The sequence below is a fragment of the Leucoraja erinacea genome, chromosome 19 (genome assembly GCF_028641065.1).
Source record: "Leucoraja erinacea ecotype New England chromosome 19, Leri_hhj_1, whole genome shotgun sequence".
In the NCBI taxonomy this organism is placed as follows: domain Eukaryota; kingdom Metazoa; phylum Chordata; class Chondrichthyes; order Rajiformes; family Rajidae; genus Leucoraja; species Leucoraja erinaceus.
Genome location: NC_073395.1, coordinates 8,081,391 through 8,097,403, shown reverse-complemented (window position 1 = coordinate 8,097,403; position 16,013 = coordinate 8,081,391). Strand labels below are relative to the sequence as shown.

General features: G+C 47.7%; 1 protein-coding gene across 4 annotated transcripts in view; it reads right to left on the bottom strand.

The window, feature by feature from the left end:
* LOC129706178 (uncharacterized) overlaps positions 1–13,682 on the bottom strand; it is a 34,674-nt gene extending 20,992 nt beyond the window's left edge. For 3 of the 4 annotated variants that reach the window (XR_008725017.1, XR_008725018.1, XM_055650224.1), the window contains exon 1: positions 13,502–13,682. The gene's annotated coding sequence lies outside the window, so the exon portion shown is untranslated. The remainder of the gene's footprint in view (positions 1–13,501) is intronic. The other variant, XM_055650223.1, reaches the window with a different exon arrangement.
* Between the last annotated feature and the right edge of the window lie 2,331 nt (positions 13,683–16,013).

Genomic DNA, 16,013 nt, shown 5'->3' with positions numbered 1-16,013 from the left:
CAAAAAAAATGTTGCGACACTTTTCAAAAAACACCGCGCGTCACTACGTCATCGTGCCGTGTCGCCGCCGCGTATTTTTCCGTGACCTGATACGTCAATCGCCGAACAAAATCGGCAAGTGGAACAGGCACTTTACGGAATAATGAAAGGCATAGATAGAGTGGATGTGGAAAGGATGTTTCCACTGATTGGAGTCTGGACCAGAAGTCATAGCCTCAGAATTAAAGGGCGCTTTTTTAGAAAGAAGGTGGAGTTAGTCACAGGGTAGTTTATCTGTGGAACTCATTGCCAGAGGGCTGTGGAGGCCAAGTCAGTGGATATTTTTAAAGCAGGGATAGACAAATTCTTGATTAGAATGGGTGTCAAGGGTTATGGGGAGAAGGCAGGAAAATGGGATTAGGAGATTAGGATCATTCTATTCCGGTAATTTGTGAACTGCAGATGCTGATTAAAACCAAAGACAGACACAAAGAGCCGGAGAAACTCAGCGGATCAGGCAGCACCTCCGGAGAAATGAAATAGTGACGTTTCGGGTCGAGACTCTTCTTCGGAGTCTGAATCTCTAAAGGGCCTGTCCCACTTGGCGACTGCTGGCGTCATTGACCGACATATCGGGTCACCGAAAAAGTCGCGGCGTGACGACGTATTGACGCGCGCCGTTTCCTCAAATATCGCAACATTTTTTTTTGCACCACAGGATTTTTCCTATCTATAAAAATAAATAAATAATTATAGGCAATGTTAATAGGTAACCAATAAAGGGGGATTCCAGCTACTTAGGTAACTGGGTCCCTGGAAACCTGGATATTTAATATGTAACCGTTAAACAAAGTCTGTACTGGTTTGGATTATGATATGCAGATGCCTCTAATAAAAATTCATTAAAAAAAAAAAAAAAATTAATTAAAAAAGAATAAAAATAAATTCGCCAAACCCTTAAATCTGCTTTCGACGCGTTTAAAAATATTTTTTTTCAAATGTTTGGGAATAAGCCATACATGCATTAAGGTACTCTGAGAAAACCACTGCGTTACAGGAGGTTGGTCTGGATGTTGATCATGAATTTTCCAAACCTCCAGGTCTCCAAACCCCCACCCCCTCCAAACCCCATTCCCTATGTTGCAGCCGCCTCTTAGTGGCCATTTAGTGTCTGAAGTGCCTCTTAGGTTTCAGCAGGGCTGATTAAATATTTCACACACGTACTTGCTGTTCTTGTGGTCTTGAGACAGCAAGGGGGGAAAAAAAGCTTTTATTTTGCACTTTGGACTGTTTTGTGTTTTCAGTTTTTTTCTTTCTTTTCCTTTTTAGCTCAAACGGCACCAAAATTGTGGTGACTGCATTTGTGGTTTAGTTTAGAGATACAGCACGAAAAAGGCCCTTCAGGCCATTGAGTCCCCGCCGACCAGCGATCCCCGCACACCAACACGATCCTACATGCACGAGGGACATTTAATAAATAGACCAAGCCAATTAGCCTACAAACCTGTACGTCTTTGGAGTGTGGGAGGAAACCGAAGAACCTGTAGCAAACCCACAGGTCACAGGGAGAGAACGTGCACACTCCGTACAGACAGCACCCATAGTCAGGATCGAACTCTGCCACTGTGAAGCAGCAACTCTACCACCAATGTGCAAAACAATGTAATTGTGCTTTGTATACGCAAAATGAACCATTGAACCAGTGTAACTTTGCCAAAGAGACAAGCCCGAGGGAGGGAAAAAGGTCAGAATACAAAGGGCGCCTTCTTCTTCTTCTTGTGTATGGCGTGCACAGCCTAAAGAAAGGGTGATGAAGGCATAGATAAGAGAAAGAGAAAGCAGAAAACAAGGGCAGGCTGCAAGAAACCAAAGCAGACCGTTCGAGCTTCAATCGATAAGCAAAAAGGAACAGATTAACAGAAACGACAATGTGAACCGCTTAGTGCCAGAGTGAGAGATTACTGGAGAACAAGGAGATAGCACAACAATTAAACAAAATTGTCCTCGTCGCCAGCAGCTCGGTGGCGCAGGGGTGGAGTTGCTGCCTCACAGCTCCAGCAACCCAGGTTCGATCCTGACTACGGGCGCAGACTTTGTAATTTCTCCCCGAGACCGCGTGGGTTTTTTCCTCCGAGATCTTTGGTTTCCTCCCACACTCCAAAGATGCACAGGTTTGTAGGTTGATTGGCTTGGTACGAGTGTAAAATGTCCCGAGTGTGTGTGGGGTAGTGTCAATGTGCGGGGATTGCTGGTATGTGTGGACTCGGTGGGCACAAAGGCCCATGTCCACACTAAACCCATTCCTTCTCTCCAGAGATATTGCCTGACCCACTGAGTTACTCCAGAATTTTGTGTCTATCTTTGGTGTATACCAGCATCTGCAGTTCCTTGCTAGACATTCTGTCCTGTTCACCAAATACACACCACTACTTCTGAAAATGGACAGGTTTAGTCAAACTGGACATTTACGCCCTCCTCTCGGGTTAGGGAGAAATTATTAAGACCAAATGCCAGCAATTACCTCGGAGTTCCGTGCCAAGGTGTTGTAGATGGTGGCTGTGGAAACACGCATGCACCAATGTGCAGGAGGTAACTGCAGATGCTGGTTCATACTGAAGATAGACAAAGTGCTGGGGCAACTCAGCTGGTCGGGCAGTTTCTCTGGAGAAAAAGGATGGGTGACGTTTCGGGTCGGGACCCTTCTTCAGAAATTCTGCAGTTTCCTTTGGCAACTCATTGCAAATATTGTCTCCCATCCAAGTGGAAACGTTCCCCTTTTAAAGCTCTCCCTTCTCACCTTAAGCCAACACCCTCTCATTCTAGAACCCTCTGAATCTAGGGGGGAAAAACAGCTTTCATTTTATCCGTGCCGCTCACAGTCTTGCACGTCACCTATCGACGTCCAACCTACTCGACCCGATAAAAGAGTCCCAGCCTATCCAACCTCTCCCTATAACTCAAGCCTGCATGCCATGCTAGCATCCTGGTGACTCTCGTACAGCTCGAGTTGAACAGCACGGAAACAGGCCCTTCAGCCCAACTCATCCATGTCAGCCAAGATGCCCCATTGCCCCATCTAAGCTAATCTCGTTTACCTACAGATAGACACAAAATGCTGGAGTAACTCAGCGGGACAGGCAGCAACTCTGGATAGAAGGATGTTTGGGGGTCGAGACCCTTCTTTTACCCACATTTGGCCCATATCCATCTCAACCTTTCCTGTGACTAATGCCACCATCTGCAGTTCCTTGTACGTTCATCAACAACGCAGACAGCTTCACAAGTCCTACAGTGCACTATCGCAATGTTTAAGGCAGGTGGGACTGATGTAGCTGGGACATGTTGGCTGGTGTGGGCAAGTTGGGCTGAGGGGCCTGTTTCTACACTGTGCCAGTCTAAATGATAAATCTCCTGCTTTAAGAAAGTGTTACAAATACAGGGCAAAACCTGGTGGCGAGAACGAACCTTAGTTGTGTCTGTGGTTTACAGATAAGAGGACAATATAGTACGTCCTTGTAATTTGGAGATTACCACCTGGTGTGGGGAATTTTATTATCTGGTTTCAAAACCATAGGAAGAGTCGGAGGTGAAATTTGTAAATTCGGAGTAATAAACCAAAAGAACCAAATATCCCAGCTTTAACCTACAATGATCCCAGAACAAAAATAAATACTTAGTGCTGTAATTACCCCCCCATAAAAATCAGTTTGACAATGGTGTAAGTGTGGGGAGGAAAAAAGCATCTTCTCATTAAGTTAATGTTTACTTGCGTGTTCGGGCACCACATATCTTAAATCACTGCAACAAACATTTGGGCAGCTTACAACCCAGGGGTATGAAGCAAAGATCCTGTAGCAAGCAAGATAGATCACTCGACTTAAAAGACGTAGTACGGTCATGGGCAGATTCATGGGTAATTTTCGGCTCCATTTCCGTAACCGGCATCCTTCTCCGTACCGAAGATCCCATAGGATACTAGCGCGGAGATGGAAGCCAGTGACGGAAACATCCTCGTAAAAAATCAATGTTATTTGGTAAAAATCTTCTCCTCATTTTCAGAATTTAAATTTATTAACACAAACTGTTCCCCCGCAACGTTGATTACACTGCGAGTCGGGTCGGGTCCGGTTATGGAAATGGATGAAAAAAAGGCCGCTATAGGATCTTTGGTATGAACATTGACTTCTCTAACTTCAAGTAACCCTTGCTTTCCCTCTCTCTCTCCATCCCTCACCCACTTTTTGTCGATCCTCCTTTAATTTATTGGCTGACAGTTTTATGATATCTATGGTGCCGTAGTTCTTGAGATTCACTAATTGGTTGCAAGGATCTTCTGTAGCTCATTAACTCGAGTGCCTCACAAGCAGCACCGAAGCTGTGAAAATGTAATAGAAAAGGAACTGCAGAAGCTGGCTTATACCAATGATGGACACAAAGTGCTGGAGTCACTCATAGAAACATAGAAAATAGGTGCAGGAGTAGGCCATTCGGCCCTTCGAGCCTGCACCGCCATTCAATATGATCATGGCTGATCATCCAACTCAGTATCCCATACCTGCCTTCTCTCCATACCCCCTGATCCCTTTAGCCACAAGGGCCACATCTAACTCCCTCTTAAATATAGCCAATGAACTACCTTCTGTGGCAAAGAATTTCAGACTCACCACTCTCTGTATAAAAAATGATTTTCTCATCTCGGTCCTAAAAGACTTCCCTCTTATCCTTAAACTGTGACCCCTTGTTCTAGACTTTCCCAACATCAGGAACAATCTTCCTGCGTCTAGCCTGTCGAACCCCTTAAGAATGTTGTAGTTAGTGACCCACTCAGCGGGTCAGGCAGCATCTCTGGAGAAAATGGACAGGTGACGTCTTTGGGTCGGGACCCATCTTAAGACCCATATTTTTTCTCTCCTCTTTGAACTTTTTCAGACAAGCTGTGACCCTTCACATATCTCCAGCATCTACATTCACCAGCGTAGCCAATTTCAGATTCCACACAACTCAATGATTTTTCAATCTGACCATTTAGAAAGGTGGAAGGAAACAAGGAGTCTGAAGAAGGGTTTCGACCCGAAACGTTGCCCATTTCCTTCGCTCCATAGATGCTGCTTCACCCGCTGAGTTTCGCCAGCATTTTTGTCTACCTTAAATGAACTGCACGATTAGTTTAGTTTAGAGATACGGGGCAGAAACAGGCCCTTTGGCCAACCGGGTACGCACCGACCAGCGATCCACACACATTGTTAGCTGTCCAGAACCAGGGGGCCACAGTTTAGGAATAAGGGGTACGCCATTTAGAATGGAGATGAGGAAAAACTTTTTCACCCAGAGAGTTGTGAATCTGTGGAATTCTCTGCCACAGAAGGCAGTGGAGGCTGGTTCTCTGGATGCTTTCGAGAGAGAGGTAGTTAGAGCTCTTAAAGATAGTGGAGTCAGGGGATATGGGGAGAAGGCAGGAACGAGGTACTGATTGTGGATAATCATCCATGATCACAGTGAATGGTGGTACCGGCTCGAAAGGTCGAATGGCCTACTCCTGCATCTATAGTCTATTATTGACACTATCCTACACACACTGGGGACAATTTATATTTATAGAGAGCCAATTAACCTACAAACCTGCATGTCTTTGGAGTGTGGGAGACAACCGAAGGTCTCGGAGAAAACACACGCCGGTCACGGGGAGAACGTAAAACTCCGTACAGACAACACCCGTGGTCAGGATCAAAACCAGGTCTCCAGCGCTGCAAGCACTGTAAGGCAGCAACTCTGCCACTGCGCCACCGTGCCACCCCGATGCTATTTTGTTTTTCTTTAAAAAAAAAACAAAGTGCTGAGGTTTAACGCAGCGGGTTAGGCAGCATCTGTGGAGAAAATGGACAGGTGACATTTCAGGTGAGTGAAAGAGTGAAATGTCCATTAACTCAGCATGATGGGGTAAGTGACCATTTTCTGCACACCTGCTTGTTTGTACGCTTATGTAGCTTCACGATTGTTGAGAGTGGAAAAATACTGATAACCCATGTGGGCGTAGCCTAAACTTGTAATCCTCGGAAAAACCATGGCATAACATTACCTGGAACGGGCTCACTGGTGGATATCGGCAGGTGATTCTTTGAAATCGTTTCTTGGAAAAATGATTATTGGCCTGTCCGATTTAGGTTATTTTTAAGTGACTGCCTGCGATTGTCATAGTCGTAGCAGGTCGCCGATAAAGCGGCAACTGGACCCTCCTTCGACATGAAATTTGAAATAGAATCATTACTTTAACAACCCAAAAATGTCAGCACCAGCGACAACCTACGTCACCTGGTGACAACTACGACAGCGCCTACGTCAGGAGAAGTCAAGCTACGCTCATTGGCGTCAAATCGACACTCGCCGACCGTCTCCGAAAAATTTTCAGCGTTAAAATTCCAGCTGCAACCAAATACTACTCACGACCATACAGGCGGCACTCCGCTGATGACAGCCTAGTCAGTGGCAGTCGCCCAAAAAAAAAAAAAAGATCGCCTAAGGGCGATTTGAGCAGTAGATAAGAAATTGTAAAAATGCTGTATCTCTGAGTGGAAGCATGTGGAGTGCTGAGTATAGTTGTATACTCTTTGCACTAGTCCCCTCCACTCCCATTTGATGATCGATTAAAGCTTGGCTTGGTTTGCCTTAAACCATTTGTGTTGTTGTCTGTTTTAAGCAGCGAACTTTATCACGAGGACCATCCTTCAGACACTTTTTTCCTCTTCTTCTTCTTCTTCCTTGTTCTTCTTCAGTCAGAAGCAATGGCCTTTTGCAAACTCCAGGACCTACATTCACCAGTGCCAGGATCATCCTGCAGTGCAGACAGTACCCAGGACCACAGCCTAATCCAGATTCCACACACAGCTGAATGATGTTTCAATCTACCCACTTAAAAGGTGGAAACGAGGAACTGCAGGTGCAGTTTTTTTTCTCCTCAAAAAAGACAAAGTGCTGAAATAACTCAACAGGCCAGGCAGCATCCCTGGAGAACATCGATAGGGGATGTTTCACGACGGCTCCCTTACCAACCCATTTAAAAAGAGGTTTTGGTGGCTTTTCCAGTTCAAAGATATAGGAGCAGAATTAGACATCCGACCCATCAAGTCTACTCTGCTGATCAATCATAGCTGATCCATCTTTCCCTCTCAAGCCCATTCTCCTCATAACCCCCCAACACCCGTACACATCAAGATTCCGTCAATCTCCACCTTGTGAATATCCAAAATCAGCCTTCACAGCCATCCGTGGCAAAGAATTCCACAAATTCAACGCCCTCTGACTAAAGAAATTCCTCCTCGTCTCCTTTCTGAAGGTACGCCCTTTTATTCTGCGGCTATGGCCTCTGCTGCTAGACTCTCGCAGTGGTAGAAACATCCTCTTCACATCCACTCGAGCCAGGCCCTTCACTATTCGGTAAGTTTCAATGCGGTACCTGCTCATCCTCCTAAACTCCAGCGAGTACTGGACCAGTGCCATCAAACGCTCATATGTTAACCCAGTCATTCCCAAAGTCTCCGGTAGAGACCGATGTTGGGAAGCTCCAAATGATACAGAAGGTTTTGACAAACCCTGATCCGGGGTCAGATCGCTTGGCGCGGGAGAGTTAAGATTTCTACCCCCCCCCCCCCCTTGATAGCCCAGACGCGAGGGCCCAAATGCCTCTGGCGACAGGAGCCAAGATGGCCCCGTCAACGGAAGGCTCGAGGCCCCCGACCGCGGGAGAACAAAGAAGGGAAGAGATTGAACCATCAGTGAGGAATGGGGAGGAGTCACTGTGGTGGATGTTTTTGTTAAAATGCATTTTGTGTGTTCTGTTGCGTTTTATTGATATAACTGTACAGCAAATGAAATTCCTCGTCTGTTGCGAAACATACTTGATTACGAGTAGGATACCCGTGATTAATTGTCCATAAGTTGGTGTTTGCTGAAGAATACAAGGGTAGTGTTCACAACTGAAAGACCACTGGAGCAACAAATCCCAGTCGTACATCAACAGTGAACATACTGGTGGAACCATACCCTGAGGAAATGATACCCGACCCAAAACGTCACCTATCCACGTCTTCCAGAAATGCTGCCTTGACCGCTGAATTAGTTCAGCACTCAGTTCCACACAGGTTTCAGCAGCTGCAGTTTCTCCTAAATTTAAACATCACCAATTCAGAAAATCCTCCTTTCACTCTCCACCTGGGTGTGGCAGTGGTAGAGTTGGCAGCCCACCAGCGTTGCCCGCACATCAACACTCCTACGCACACTCGGGACAATTTACATTTATACCACGCTAATTAGCCAACAAGTCTGAACGTCTTTGGAGTGTGGGAGGAAACAGAACATCACGGAGAAAACCTACACGGTCACGGGGAGAACGTACAAACCCCGTACAGGCAAGTCGGGATCAAACCCCGATCTGTATCAGAATCAGAATATGTAAAAATCTTATCGTTACCATGTAGTGTTTCTGGGAAAATCTAAAGACACATACATCTCTGCCCCCACCTCTCTAACCCCCCCCCCCCCCCCCCTCCCTCCACCACCAATTCCTCTCTCCCCCCCTCCCTCTCTAGGGAGTGGTGAGTATTAGGACCTATGGGTGAGTGGTGGAATATTGTGTTCGGGACCAACCCTCCCCTGTGATGCCGCGCGCCCCCTCTACTCCTCACTATCTACCTCCCTCCCTCTCTAACCCCCTCACCATCTCTCTCTACCCCCTCCTTCTCTAGCTGCGCCAGCGCATTTGGGGGCTACGCGTGAGTGGATAGGGCGGGGGATGGGGAAAAGGAGCGAATGAACAATATTAACATAATATCGGGGGGGGAGGGTGGTTAGTGTATGTGGGGGGGGGTGTGGTTAGTGTGGTTAGTGTGCGACGCCGCAGGCCGGCCACCTCCACCCCCCCCACGTGCAACTGCGTGTTGACGGGATGGGACCCAACAGGTCTCACTTGGTCTAGTAATAACTAAAACTCTCATCTTGTATGTATGTATATGAGTGTGTATATTAGTGTGTATATTAGTGTGTATATGAGTGTGTGTGTGTGTGAGTGTGTGTGTGTGTGTGTGTGTGTGTGTGTGTGTGTGTGTGTGAGTGTGTGTGTGTGTGTGTTTGTTTAGATTTTCGCAAAAACACTAGGTAGTAACGATAAGATTTTTACATATTCTGATTAACATTTTTCCCCTCTAAGCAGTGATCAGGTTCACTTAAGATCCTATATTTCACAAGTTATTCGTGATTAAAGCTTTTAAAAATGCCAACCTTCACAAGATTTTTACTGTTAAAATTATTCCTCACAGCTTCCAACACAATTCGATACAAAGTTGCAAGACAGGAACACTCTGAACTTAGTCCTTCAACAGGAGGGGGAGGGCGAATTCAACAGGAGGGGGAGCGCCAAATGGTATTGCAATTGGAACTGCTGCAGCAGGCAGGGGAGGTGCAATTGGAATCCTATATACACCTATTAAAAGTCTGATCTTGGATGTGGATGTGTTTGTTCGTGTGTGTGTTTGTTTGTTCGTGTATAATCACTTCTCGAAAAAACTACGTGCTCACGGTAGAATTTTTACATATTCCGGTAGAGATTTTTTCCCTGGAGCCAGAAATCGCCTTATCTGAAAATGTCATGCTTTAGTTCTCGAGTTATTAATGAAAATGTTCAAATATCTGACAAAACTTTAAAATAAAAACAATTGTCTTTCGCTTATTCCCTGATTGTAGCCCTGCTCGCAACCTTGTTGCTCTCCAAGTACACCGAGTCCTGCTAGCCCTAGCAAGTGCAATTGCAATTTTTTTAAGTCACAGTACACTTGCTAGCCAGTGTAATTGCATTTTTCTTTAAAGTTTAAAAATGAGGGAGGATGAATAAGGCACAGTGAGCAGCCCCTGTGCAGTTGTGGGCTATGGGTGAGTGGTGGAATATTGCGTTGGGGGAACGGGTTGTGTTGGAGAAACGGGTGAGTGGTGGAATATTGCCTTGGGGAACGGGTTGCAATGGGGGACCAGGCCTGTGGGCTATGGGTGAGTGGTGGAATATTGTGTTGGGGAACGGGTTGTGTTGGGGGAACCAGGCCTCCCGTGTGGCAGGGACCCAACGGGTCACAGTTGGTCTAGTATAATATGAAAACAAACAAATACCCATATTCTACCTTCCATTTTACCAGCATCTGCAGTTCTATCTTAAACATTTCGTCCACTCCACTGCAAAATCTCCTCAAGGAATGTCTACTTTGAAGAAGTTCTCCTCCTCTCTCCGAAGACAGTTTAGCAACCTCCTCTATCACTGCCCCCCCCCTCTCCGTGATTCCTCATTCACGTCTTAACCCAGACCCATTACCACAGCCACGTTTGTTTTCTCGGAACTTGCCTGCGCCTCCATCTTTTACCTCGTGGAATCCAGCTCTGGTTCCAGACATCACAGTTCAGACGCAAACAGGACTATAGGTTCCAACAGTCGATTTGCTGCCATTGCTGCCACGACGAGCATCACCAACACTCACCGCCTTCCTGGCCGATCTCAGGCCCAGACCACCGAAGACCTTGGACTATGCCGACCCTCGCCACTCCACCGCCCACCAGCCGGCTGCTGCCGTCGCCTTACCCGAGTCCCAGGATCAGCACCGGGCCCGAAGTCTCCACAATGCAGACTCTCACAGCACGTGGTTTGACTGCGCTGGGTCCTACTGCTCCCCCCCCTTGGGTCCTTGCCCATAACAACTTCTCCTTCTATTCCTCTCACTTCCTCCAGATCCAAGGCGTAGCTATGGGCACTTGCATGGGCCCGAGCTATGCCTGCCTTTGTAGGGTACAACGAACAATCCCTGTTCCAGGCATACACTGGCCCTATCCGTGGCAGTGAAGAAAGCCTTCATAACAAGAGGAACTGAGTATAGGAGCAAAGAGGTCCTTCTGCAGTTGTACAGAGCCCTAGTGAGACCACACCTGGAGTATTGTGTGCAGTTTTGGTCCCCTAATTTGAGGAAGGACATTCTTGCTATTGAGGGAGTGCAGCGTAGGTTTACAAGGTTAATTCCCGGGATGGTGGGACTGTCTAATGCTGAGAGAATCGAGCGGCTGGCCTTGTACAGTCTGGGGTTTAGAAGGATGAGAGGGAATCTTATTGAAACATATAAGATTGTTAAGGGTTTGGACACTCTAGAGGCAGAAAACATGTTCCCGATGTTGGGGGAGTCCAGAACCAGGGGCCACAGTTCAAGAATAAGGGATAAGCCATTTAGAACGGAGACGAGGAAACACATTTTCTCACAGAGAGTTGTGATTCTGTGGAATTCTCAGCCTCATTGGGCGGTGGAGGCCGGTTATCTGGATACTTACAAGAGAGAGCTAGATAGGGCTCTTACAGATAGCGGAGTCAGAGGATATGGGGAGAAGGCAGAAACGGGGTACTGATTGGGGATGATCATCGATGATCACATTGAATGGCGGTGCTGGCTCGAAGGGCCGAATGACCTACTCCTGCACCTATTGTCTATCCACAAACTCTACCTCCGCTACACTGACGACTGCATTGGTGCTTCCTCCTGCACCCATGCAGAACTCACTCTTCATCAACTTCACCACTAATTTCCATCCTGCATGAATGAGTTAGTTATTAATTGATTGTTGTCATATTTAAGCATTCCTGTTGTAAAAAACCAACTGTATTACATGATGGGATTTAGAAAAAAACCATGACAAGGTTTTTTTTTAACGCAAGTTGAATAGTTCACAGTTCTCTTACAAGTTTTTTTAATATAAATTGAAGAGATTCATCAGATAAGAAGGTGCCAGAGGATGCCATTGGGATGACTGGCTTTTGGCAAAGAGTGAAAAACAACTCCATATTTGGAGGTGGCTGATGGTTTTTGGTACATTACCTCGTGCAATTGGTATTAAGTCTGTAGGTATATTAACCCTGGTTTTCTGGTATTTCTGTGTGCGTGTTGCTGGCATATTCAGATGTAAAGTTGTTGCCTCTGGGTCTCTAGGTCCACACCCGTCAGACATTAAATTAAAGCTTTGTATGGTCTTAAGAATTTGTACTTTCTTATGAATGTCTATCTTTTTAAGTGAACTTTTACATGCACTCAAATTCACGTTGACCATCTGTGACATCTCCCTGCCGTTTCTAGAACGGGGGTCACCGTCTCCATCGCAGGAAAGGCCAGACTATTGACCGACATCTCACTCCCCCACCTCCCCCCCCTCGTAACAGGGCCAGAGTCCCCCTTGTCCTCATCTTCCACCCCATCAGCCATCGTATACAACATATAATCCTCCAACATTTTCGCCCATCTCCACCCCTTTCTGCTTTTCGCAGAGACCGTTCCCTCCGTAATTCCCTGGTCAACTCGTCCCTTCCCACCCAATCCACCTCCTCCCCAGGTACTTTCCCCTGCAACCGCAGGAGATGCAACACTTGTCCCTTTACCTCCCCCCTCGACTCCATCCTCGGACCCAAACAGTCTCTCCAGGCGAGGCAGAGATTCACCTGCACCTCCTCCAACCTCATCTACTGCATCCGCTGTTCCCAACTGCTCTACATCAGAGATAAGGCTCTCGGCGATCATCTATCACAGCTCCCTCTCTCACTCCCCCACCTTAACCTACCTTATCCCCCCCCCAAAACGTAACAGGGCCAGAGTCCCCCAATTGTCCTCATCTATCCTGGGTCCCCCATCAGCCATCGTATACAACATATAATCCTCAACATTTTCGCCCATCTCCATAGCCCTTGCTCTTTGTCTTCATCCCCTTCCTCCGCCCATCCCAGTTCTCCCACTAGTCCCACTGTCTCCGCCTACATTCTTTCTTTGTCCTACCCCCTTCCCCTGACATCAGTCTGAGGAAGGATCTCTCGACCCAAAACATCAGCAATTCCTTATCTCCATAGATGCCCCTCAAACGTGCTGAGATCCAGCATTTTGTGTCTACCTCCCCGATCGACTCCATCCTCGGACCAGTTCTTTCTTAGGTGAGGCAGATATTCACCTTTGCAAGCTCCACAAACCCTCATCTACTGGCATCCGTGTACTTTAAAGTCCCAGGGTTCAAATGCACTGATTACAAGTACATGCCATCGGTTACTTCAAATAATTCCAAGTCTACACAGAAACAATCGGCTGATTTAAATCATGTATTGTTTCAATACACAAAGAATACATAGATTGCTACAACAACATGTTGAGGCAGCAACCTTTTATCGTGGGACTTCAGCAATATAAAAAATCAGAAGTTTAAAAGAAATCAAACGCGGACTGGGCTGGAATGGGGACAAATCTCCCTATCTCTCTCCCTCCCTCCCCCACCGCACACTACTAATTGTAAACTAATCACTTTTAGCTTTGTTAAAGCAGGAAACAAAAGGCTCAAAATGTTCATTAGTTCACAAGTTTATAGGAGCGTGATTAATTGTTTGGGAATCTCACTGTGGTGGGTGGGGGTGGCGTGGACAAAAAACAAAACACGTTCAAAATGTAACAGGACGAGGGGGGGAAGCGCGGAACGTTACCTGGGTTGTCTCTCTCGCCACGGATCAGCAATTGTCGGGGTGGCAGGCAGGCAGGCAGGGGGCCGGTGGCATGCACGGCCGGGGGTATCTGCGCTGCTGCATGTGTGCTGGTCGCAACAGTGGGCGAGTTGTTACATTGCAAAGTAACATTGTAGCCGCGGCCCCTCCCCCTCCGCCCGGCCATTGTGACGTCACGAGCGGCCGGGCCAGCGCTGGCACGGCGGCCGAAATCCGAACGTGCCCGCCCGCGCCACGACACGACACGACCAGGCGCCCGCCCGCACGCCCGCACAGTGTCTCCAGATCAAAGCAACTGCAGATGCTGGGTTTGCACAAGAGAGAGTGGGAGGAAAACAAACAAACAAACAAAAGGCACAAAGTGCTGGAGAGTGCACAATTCATCTCAAAGTATGGTGCCTCACCAGCTGAGTGTAGAGCAGGTATTTTGGGACTGGCACTGGCTGACCAAGTCGATTTTATTTAGGCAGAGAGAAGTTCTTTTTAATTCAATTCCCAGTTTTATTCCAATTGTTGTACAAGCCCACACAAATGCTTTACGGCTTTCTTGAAGAGCGAATAGCAAATTGTCTTTAAGTGTCCCAGTGTTTGGCAAAGGTACGTTGTTTAGTAGAGTGACAGCCGCCGGAAAGAAGCTGTTCCTCGACCTGCTGGTTCGGCAACAAGAGACCTGTAGCGCCTCCCGGATGGTAGGAGGGTAAAACAGTCCATGGTTGGGGTGAAGCAGTCCTGGCGATGCTGACAAGCGCTTGCTTTGGAATACACAAAGGATAGCGTGGAACCGGTGGATTGCTACAATTTTCAACCCTCTGCAATGCCTTCCGGTCGGCAGAGCAGTTGCCATACCATTTGTGATGCGTGGGGACTACAGCAAAGTACCAATCAAGACAGATGTTTTCAAAGAAATCAAACGCGGAGACTGATGGCTGGAAGAGTGGGGACCAAGAGAGGTCTCCCTGTCTCCCAGGAACCTGAAGCTAGAAACACGTTCCCCCTCCGTCCCGTTAATGTGGATGGGGGTGTGCGTGCCGCCTCTGGAATTCCTGAAGTCTACAATGAGCTCCATTAGTCTTCTTGGAGTTAAAGGCCAGAAAGCGCACCATGCTGCTAATTTGTTTTAACTACTGTTCATGGACCTCCTCCCAAGGCCAGCTCATCGGTTGCTGATGAGGCCAATCATTGTTCATCTGCATACTTCATGATGGTGTGGGTACCATGTACAGGCGTGGACAAAATAGGTGAAAAGGGAGGGAGAGGAGGGGGCTCAAAACAGCCCTGAGGACGAGTGTTCAGGGGAGGGTTGAAGCGGAACGTTACCTGGGTTGTCTCTCTCGCCCACGGATCAGCAATGCCCAGGTCGGGGTGGCAGGCAGGAATAATGGTGTTTGAATGCAGGCAGGGGCCGTGGCTCTGTGCACGGCCGGGGGTATCTGCGATGGCTGCACTCCTGTGTGCTGGTAGCAAACTGTGGGCGAGTGTGGGGGGTAGGCAGCTTTTGAGGTGTGCCAGGGGCCAGTCGAAGCACTTGGTGATGATGGGGGTAAGTGCAACTGGGCGGAAGTCGTTGAGGCTTGCCGCAGTGGAGTGTTGGTTTGGCACATTGTGACAGGTTGAAGCCGTCGGTCCCTCCCGTCTGTCAGCGCGCAGCACAGGCACTTGTGCACGCGCCCGAGCGGTCGGGCCAGCGCCTGGCATTAGTCCTACTCAGGCCGAAATCCGAACGTGCCCGCCCGCGCCACGACACGACACGACACGACCAGGCGCCCGCCCGCACGCCCGCCCAGTGTCCCCAGATCAAAGCAACAGCAGATGCTGGGTTTGCACAAGAGAGAGTGGGAGGAAAACAAGAAAACAAACAAACAAACAAAAGGCACAAAGTGCTGGAGTGCACAATCTCAGCACCTCAATCACAAAGGGTGGTGGGTGCATGGAACCAGCTGTTGGTAGACGAGGTAGTTGAGACTGGGACTGGCACTGGCTGAGGAGAGGCCAAGTCAGTGGATATTTTTTTAAGGCAGAGATTGATGGATTCTTTGTAACCTTCGATTCTCCAGCATCTGCAGTTCCCTCTTTAACATTGATGGATTCTTGATTAGTGCTGATGTCAGAGGTTATGGGGGAGGGGGGTGGGGGGGATTGGGGGATGGCAACCTTCACGTGGTCCGCCCTGTTTCGACGAATGCAACCAACCTGGTCTGCACAATCAAATAAGATCAAATAGAACAAGTTGTCCGACAACTTTAGGCTGTGAATGCCATACACGAGAAGAATAAGAGGTTATGGGTAGGAGAGTGGAGTTGAGAGGGAGAGATAGATCCACTATGTTCGAATGGCGGTGTAGACTTGATGGGCCGAATGGCCTAATTCTCACATAACATTTAAGGAACATTTAGACAGGTGCATAGATAGGAGAGGGATATGGAGCAAACGCGGGCGGGTGGGACTAATGTAGCTGGGACAAGTTGGGCCAAAGGGCCTGTTTCCACATTGTAAG